The sequence below is a fragment of the Hordeum vulgare genome, chromosome 3H, assembly GCF_904849725.1.
Source record: "Hordeum vulgare subsp. vulgare chromosome 3H, MorexV3_pseudomolecules_assembly, whole genome shotgun sequence".
NCBI classification, from domain to species: Eukaryota; Viridiplantae; Streptophyta; class Magnoliopsida; order Poales; family Poaceae; genus Hordeum; species Hordeum vulgare.
Window position 1 is genome coordinate 212,402,834 of NC_058520.1, and position 9,108 is coordinate 212,411,941.

Here is a 9,108-nt window from a genome sequence, read left to right on the forward strand (position 1 = left end):
AACCCCAAGACTCGGAGACTTACAAGGATATCAAATCGTGCATATAATAAATCAGCAAAGACTCAAATATAAATCATAGATAATCTGATCACAAATCCACAATTCATCGGATCTCGACAAACACACCGCCAAAGAGGACTACATCGGATAGATCTCCATGAAGATCATGGAGAACTTTGTATTCAAGATCCAAGAGAGAGAAGAAGCCATCTAGCTACTAACTACGGACCCATAGGTCTGAAGTGGACTACTCACGAGTCATTGGAGAGGCGATGATGTTGATGTAGAAGCCCTCCAACTCCAAAGTCCCCTCTGGCAGGGCACCGGGAAGGGTCTCCAGATTGCGGTGGCGGAAAAGTGTTTTCGTGGATGCCCTGATTTTTTCTCGGATTTTAGGGAATTTATAGGCCAAAGAGCTAGGGCACGGGAGCGCCAGGGAGGCCACAAGGCTGGTTGCCGCGGGGCCCCCTGGCCCACTGCCTTGGCCCTCAAGCCTCCCGATCTTCTTCTGTTCTGGAAAAATTTATTTCGGGGATTTTATTCTGTTTGGACTCCATTCCAAAATCAGATCTGAAAAGAGTCAAAAACACAGAAAAAACAGGAACTGACACTTGGCACTGAATTAATAAGTTAGTCCCAAAAAAGATATAAAAGGTATATAAAACATCCAAAGTTGACAAGATAAGAGCGTGAAACCATCAAAAATTATAGATAGTTTTGAGACGTATCAGACGTTCTCACGGTAGCGATGCTTAAGTCCGTCCGAATCATGTTAGCAATAGCTGCATTTTTCGATTATGAAATCTGGCAGATGGATGTCAAACGGCGTTCCTTAACGGTTTTCTTAAGGAAGAGTTGTATATGATGCAACCCGAAGATTTTGTCGATCCAAAGAATGCTAACAAAGTGTGCAAGCTCCAGCGATTCATTTATGGACTGGTGCAAGCATATCGGAGTTGGAATAAGCGCTTTGATGAAGTGATCAAAGCGTTTGGGTTTATACAAGTTGTTGGAGAATCTTGTATTTACAAAAAAGTGAGTGGGAGCTGTGTGGCGATTCTAATATTATATGTGGATGACATATTGTTGATTGGAAACAATGTGGAGTTTTTAGAGAGCATAAAAGATTACTTGAACAAATGTTTTTCAACGAAGGACCTAGGAGAAGCTGCTTACATATTTGGCATTAAGATCTATAGGGATAGATCGAGGCGCCTAATACGACTTTCACAAAGCACATACCTTGATAAAGTTTTGAAGAAGTTCAAAATGGAACAGTCCAAGAAGGGGTTCTTGCCAGTATTACAAGGTATAAAGTTGAGTAAGACTCAGTGTCCAGTAACTGCGGAAGATAGAGAAAAGATGAGTATCGTCCCCTATGCTTCAGCCATAGGGTCTATCATGTATGCAATGTTGTGCACTAGACCGGATGTCAGCCTGGCCATAAGTATGGCATGCAGGTTTCAAAGTAATCCAGGAGTGGACCACTGGACGACCGTCAAGAATATTCTGAAGTACTTGAAAAGGACTAAGGAAATGTTTCTCGTTTATGGATGTGACGAAGAGCTCGTCGTAAAGGGTTACGTCGACGCAAGCTTTGACACTGATCCGGATGACTCTAAGTCTCAAACCGGATACGTATTTATTCTTAATGGGGGTGCGGTAAGCTGGAGCAGTTCCAAGCAAAGCGTCGTAGCAGATTCTACATGTGAAGCGGAGTACATGACTGCCTCGGAGGCAGCTAAGGAGGGTGTCTGGATGAAGCAGTTCATGACGAATCTTGGAGTCAGGCCTAGGCATTCGGTAGAAACCGAAAATTCGGTTTTTACCATTCGGTTTTTTATTAAATTCGGTTTGTTAAGCTGAAAACCAAAAATGCGAGTGCAAAATAGGTAACCGATATTTCGGTTGACCAAAAAATTCGGTTCGGTTTCGATATAAACCGATGCACCGAGATAGGAATAGCGCGCTTTGCGTTTGTGCTTGGCACCACTCACGCATGGCCTCTTATATAGATGATTTGCTGCCTACTTCTCCTTCAACAAACGAGGTGGGACTAAACATGACTGTGTTGCCGGCCAGTCGCTCTGCATTACACCAAGAGGCCCACTAAGTCAACTCAACAAAATATAAAAAGAAGCCCACAAACTCATGCACTCACGTGGCTGAGCTTCCCTTGGCCTTGCATGCATATTTGTGTAGGTTTGCACGCATGTGGTCGCACAGCCATACGCGAGCTTTTTGTAACGCGACACACAAGCGAGATTGCATGCACATGAGCCATATAAACTGGCTAGAAGATATACGTACACACTTTTCGGTTTCTAGTCCGGTTAACCGAAAACAAAACTGAACCTACCGAACTTATTTCGTTTAGTGAGTGTCAAACCGAATTTTTATGCACTATTGCTAAAAACCGAAAAATTGTTTTTTCGGTTACAGTTTTGGTTCGGTGTTCGATTCATCGGTTTTTATGCCCACCCCTACTTGGAGTTGTGCCAAGCGCACTAAATCCAATAACTGTGTTCTGTGACAACACTAGTGTCATTGCTTTAGCAAAGGAACCAAGGTTTCACAAGAAGACGAGACACATCAAACGACGCTTCAACCTCATCCGCGACTACGTCGAAGGAGAGGACGTAAATATTTGCAAAGTGAACACAGATCTAAATGTAGCAGATCCGCCGACTAAACCTCTTCCACGAGCGAAGCATGATCAACAACAGAACTGTATGGGTGTTAGATTCATTCCAATTTAAATCAAGTGGGAGACTGTTGGAAATATGCCCTAGAGGCAATGATAAAATAGTTATTATTATATTTCCTGTTTCAAGATAATCGTTTATTATCCATGCTATAATTGTAGTGAATGAAAGCATAGATACATGTGTGGATATATAGACAAAACAATGTCCCTAGCAAGCCTCTAGCTCATAGCCAGTTGATCAAGGATGGTTAAGGTTTTCTGACCATATGCAAGTGTTGTCTCTTGATAACTGGATCACATCATTAGGAGAATCATGTGATGGACTAGACCCAAACTATGAACGTAGCATGTGATCGTGTCATTTTGTTTCTATTGTTTTCTGCGTGTCAAGTATTCATTCCTATGACCATAAGATCATGTAATTTACTGACACCGGAGGAATACCTTGTGTGTATCAAACGTCACAACATTACTGGGTGACTATAAAGGTGCTCTACAGGTATCTCCAAAGGTGTCCATTGAGTTAGCATGGATCAAGACTCGGATTTGTCACTCCGTGTGACGGAGAGGTATCTCGGGTCCCACTCGGTAATACAACATCACATACAAGCCTTGCAAGCAATGTGAATCAAGTGTAATTCACGGGATCTTGTATTACGAAACGAGTAAAGAGACTTGTCGGTAACAGGATTGAAATAGGTATAGGGATACCGACGATCAAATCTCGGGCAAGTAACATACCGAAGGACAAAGGGAATGTTATACGAGATTATATGAATCCTTGGCACACAGGTTCAACCGATAATATCTTCGTAGAATATGTAGGATCCAATATGGACATCCAGGTCCCGCTATTGGATATTGACCAAGGAGTGTCTTGGGTCATGTCTACATAGTTCTCAAACCCGTAGGGTCTGCACACTTAAGGTTTGATGATGTTTTAGTATACTTGAGTTGTATGTGTTGGTGACCGAAGGTTGTTCGGAGTCCCAGATGAGACCACGAACGCCACGAGGGTTTTTGGAATGGTCCAGAAACGAAGATTGATATATAGAATGGTTTCATTTGGTCACCGGAAAGATTTCGGGAATTACCGGGAGTGATGAATGGGTTCCCGGTATTCGCCGGGAGGGGCCCACCCACCCGGGAGTGAGCCCAGTAACCCTAAGGTGATGCACCAGCCCTTAGTGGGCTGGTGAGGCCATCCCAAGAGGGCTATGGCACCACAAGAGAAAATACCAAAGGAAAAAAAGGAAAGAGGGAGGTGGGAAGGAAGGAGTGGACTCCTTCCCCCAAACCGAATTGGGGTGGGAGTCCACATCCTCCCTTCAGTCGGTGCCCTTGGGGCTCCCTTGAGCCCCAAGGATAGCCCCTCCCCTCATCCTATATATATTGGTTGTTTTAGGGCTTTTGAGACATAACTTTGCCACGTGCAACTCAAACCTATACCACATAGTTCTTCCTCTAGATCGGATTTCTGCGGAGCTCGGGCGGAGCCCTGCAGGAGTAGATCATCACCACCACCGGCGTGTCGTCACGCTGCCGGAGAACTCATCTACTTCCCCGTCTCTCTTGCTGGATCAAGAAGGTGGAGATTGTCATCGAGCTGCACGTGTGCTGAACGCGGAGGCGCCGTACGTTCGGCGCTAGATCGGAACGGATCGTGGGACGACGGTGATTTGAATCACGAAGTTGTACCACTACATCAACTGCGTTTCTTAACGCTTCCCGCTTAGCAATCTACAAGGGTATGTGGATCCAATCTCCCTCTCGTAGATGAACATCACCATGATAGGTCTTCGTGTGCGTAGGAAATTTTTTGTTTCCCATGCAACGTTCCCCAATAGTCACACCCTCCCATCGAGCTTCCCCTCCCACCAAGCACCGATTTTTTTCTATCCCACAAAAACCGGTTGATGAACAAAAAACCCCGAAAAAACATTATGTTGAAACCTATTGTACGTCCTCCCTCCCATTCTCATCTCGAGCCGCCGCAAGCCCCTTTCATTCCCTCCTGTTATATCCTCGACTCCTCCCCTACCGTCGCTACTCCACTCCGGCCCTGACCCTCCACACGTGTTGTTGGGCCACGTCGCCGCATACCGGTCATACGGTTCCTATATGCCACTCCCTCTACCCCGGCCATCCACCAGGTACGTGAGGGGCATCCATCCGAGGCATTGGTGGAGGGAGTGAAACTGATTGGCTATGTCGTCGTGGCCACCGACAAGGGAAAGCCCGCGCTCCGGCGTCGGGACGTGGTTGTCGCATGGTGTAGCACGGTCCAGGCTCTCGAGCTGCAGAGATGATTGGTGCAACAGGTCTGGATCTCCATCTACACCCTCGCCGACCCGGAATCCACCAAGAACGAGGACACTCCAAAGACGAGGTAATCTCGTGAATACAATGAAGATACTATCACGTACATGATACACACGGTTCAATGTTGAGCTCACTTGGAGCTACATGCTTGTGCAACCTGTTGGGGAACGTCGCATGGGAAACAAAAAATTTCCTACGCGCACGAAGACCTATCATGGTGATGTCCATCTACGAGAGGGGATGAGTGATCTACGTACGCTTGTAGATCGTATAGCAGAAGCGTTAGTGAACGCGGTTGATGTAGTGGAACGTCCTCACGTCCCTCGATCCGCCCCGCGAACAATCCCGCGATCAGTCCCACGATCTAGTACCGAACGGACGGCACCTCCGCGTTCAGCACACGTACAGCTCGACGATGATCTCGGCCTTCTTGATCCAGCAAGAGAGACAGAGAGGTAGAAGAGTTCTCCGGCAGCGTGACGGCGCTCCGGAGGTTGGTGATGACCTTGTCTCAGCAGGGCTCCGCCCGAGCTCCGCAGAAACGCGATCTAGAGGAAAAACCGTGGAGGTATGTGGTCGGGCTGCCGTGGAAAAGTCGTCTCAAATCAGCCCTAAAACTTCCGTATATATAGGTGGGAGGGAGGGGGCCTTGCCTTGGGGCTCAAGGAGCCCCAAGGGGGTCGGCCGAGTCCAAGGGGGAGGACTCTCCCCCCCCCCAAACCGAGTTGGACTAGGTTTGGTGGGAGGGAGTCCCCCTTCCTTCCCACCTCCTCCTTTTTTTTTCTTTCTCTCTCGATTTTCTTCTCCTTGGCGCATAGGGCACTTGTGGGCTGTCCCACCAGCCCACTAAGGGCTGGTGTGTCTCCCCCAAGGCCTATGGGCTTCCCCGGGGTGGGTTGCCCCCCCCCCCCCCCGGTGAACTCCCGGAACCCATTCGTCATTCCCGGTACATTCCCGGTAACTCCGAAAACCTTCCGGTAATCAAATGAGGTCATCCTATATCTCAATCTTCGTTTCTGGACCATTCCGGAAACCCTCGTCACGTCCGTGATCTCATCCGGGACTCCGAACAACATTCGGTAACCAACCATATAACTCATATACGCATAAAACAACGTCGAACCTTAAGTGTGCAGACCCTGCGGGTTCGAGAACTATGTAGACATGACCCGAGAGACTCCTCGGTCAATATCCAATAGCGGGACCTGGATGCCCATATTGGATCCTACATATTCTACGAAGATCTTATCGTTTGAACCTCAGTGCCAAGGATTCATATAATCCCGTATGTCATTCCCTTTGTCCTTCGGTATGTTACTTGCCCGAGATTCGATCGTCAGTATCCGCATACCTATTTCAATCTTGTTTACCGGCAATTCTCTTTACTCGTTCCGTAATACAAGATCCTGCAACTTACACTAAGTTACATTGCTTGCAAGGCTTGTGTGTGATGTTGTATTACCGAGTGGGCCCCGAGATACCTCTCCGTCACACAGAGTGAAAAATCCCAGTCTCGATCCATACTAACTCAACGAACACCTTCGGAGATACCTGTAGAGCATCTTTATAGTCACCCAGTTACGTTGCGACGTTTGATACACACAAAGCATTCCTCCGGTGTCCGTGAGTTATATGATCTCATGGTCATAGGAACAAATACTTGACACGCAGAAAACAATAGCAACAAAATGACACGATCAACATGCTACGTCTATTAGTTTGGGTCTAGTCCATCACATGATTCTCCTAATGATGTGATCCCGTTATCAAGTGACAACACTTGCTTATGGCCAGGAAACCTTGACCATCTTTGATCAACGAGCTAGTCAACTAGAGGCTTACTAGGGACAGTGTTTCGTCTATGTATCCACACAAGTATTGTGTTTCCAATCAATACAATTATAGCATGGATAATAAACGATTATCATGAACCAAGAAATATAATAATAACTAATTTATTATTGCCTCTAGGGCATATTTCCAACAGTCTCCCACTTGCACTAGAGTCAATAATCTAGTTCACATCACCATGTGATTCCAACGAATCCAACACCCATATAGTTATGGGGTCTGATCACGTCTTGCTCGTGAGAGAGGTTTTTGTCAACGGTTCTGAAACTTTTAGATCCGTGCGTTCTTTACAAATCTTTATGTCATCTTATAGATGCTGCTACTACGTGCTATTCAGAAATGCTCCAAATATCTACTCTACTATATGAATCCGTTTCACTACTCATAGTTATTCGGATCAGTGTCAAAGCTTGCATCGACGTAACCCTTTACGACGAAATCTTTAACCACCTCCATAATCGAGAAAAATTCCTTAGTCCATTTGTTACTAAGGATAAATTTTGACCGCTGCTAGTGATTCAATCATGGATCACTCTCTGTACCTCTCAACAGACTTTGAGTCAAGGCACACATCAGGTGCAGTACACAGCATGGCATACTTTAGATTCTACGGCTAAGGCACAGAAGACGAACTTCGTCTATTCTCTTTATTCTGCCGTGGTCTGGTTTTGAGTCTTACTCAAATTCACACCTTACAACGCAACCAAGAACTCCTTCTTTACCGATCTATTTTGAACTCCTTCAAAAACTTGTCAAGGCATGCATCTTGTTGAAACTTCTATTAAGCGCTTTCGATCTATCTCCATAGATTTCTGATGCTCAACGTTCAAGTAGCGCAATCTAGGTATTCCTTTGAAAAACTCCTTTCAAACAACCTTGTATGCTTTACAGAAATTCTACATTACTTCTGATCCACAATATGTCAACCACATATACTTATCAGAAATTCTATAGTGCTCCCACTCACTTATTTGGAAATACAAGTTTCTCATAAACCTTGTACAAACCCAAAATCTTTGATCATCTCATCAAAATATATATATTCCAACTCCGAGATGCTTGCACCAGTCCATTGAAGGATCGCTGGAGCTTGCATACTTGCTAGTATCTTTAGGATCGACAAAACCTTCTGGTTGTATCACATACAATGTTTGCTCAAGGAAACCGTTGAGAAAACAATGTTTTGACATCCTACGTGCAATATTTCATAAATAATGCATCAACAACTAACATAATTCTAACAGACCTTTAGCATCGCTACGAGTGAGAAAGTCTCATCATAGTCAACTGTTTGATCTTCTCGAAAACATCTTTGCGACAAGTCGAGCTTTTCTTAATAGTGACTTATCACCATCATCGTCTGTCTTCTTTTAAAGATCCATCTTTACTCAATAGTCTTATGACCATCAAGTAGTTCTTTCAAAGTCTACACTTTGTTTTCATACATGGATCCTCTCTCGGATTTCATGGCTTCCAGCCATTTGTCGGAATCTGGGCCCACTATCGCTTTCTCCATAACTCGTAGGTTCACTGTTGCTCAACAACATGACCTCCAAGACAGGGTTACCGTACTACTCTGCAGCAGTACGCGACCTTGTCGACCTACGAGGTTTGTAGTAACTTGATTTGAAGCTCAATGATCACCATCATCAGCTTCCACTTCAACTGGTGTAGGCGCCACAGGAACAACTTCCTGCGCCCTGCTACACACTGGTTGAAGTGATGGTTCAATAACCTCATCAAGTTCTACTACCCTCCCACTCAATTCTTTCGAGAGAAACCTTTCCTCGAGAAAGGATCCGTTTCTAGAAACAAACACTTTGCTTTCGGATCTGAGATAGGAGATGTACCCAACTGTTTTGGATACCCTATGAAGAAGCATTTATCCGCTTTGGGTTCGAGCTTATCAGACTGAAACTTTTTCACATAAGTGTCGAAACCCCAAACTTTCAAGAAACGACAGTTTAGATTTCTCTAAACCTCAGTCTATACTGTGTCATCTCAACGGAAATACGCGGTGCCCTATTTAAAGTGAGTGCGGTTGTCTCTAATGCATAACCCATAAACGATAGTGGTAATTCGATAAGAGACATCATAGTATGCACCATACCAAATAGTGCGTGGCTATGACGTTCAGACACATCATCACACTATGATGTTCCAGCTGGCATGAGCTGCGAAACAATTTCCACATTGTCTTCACTGCGTACCAAAACTCGTAACTCAGA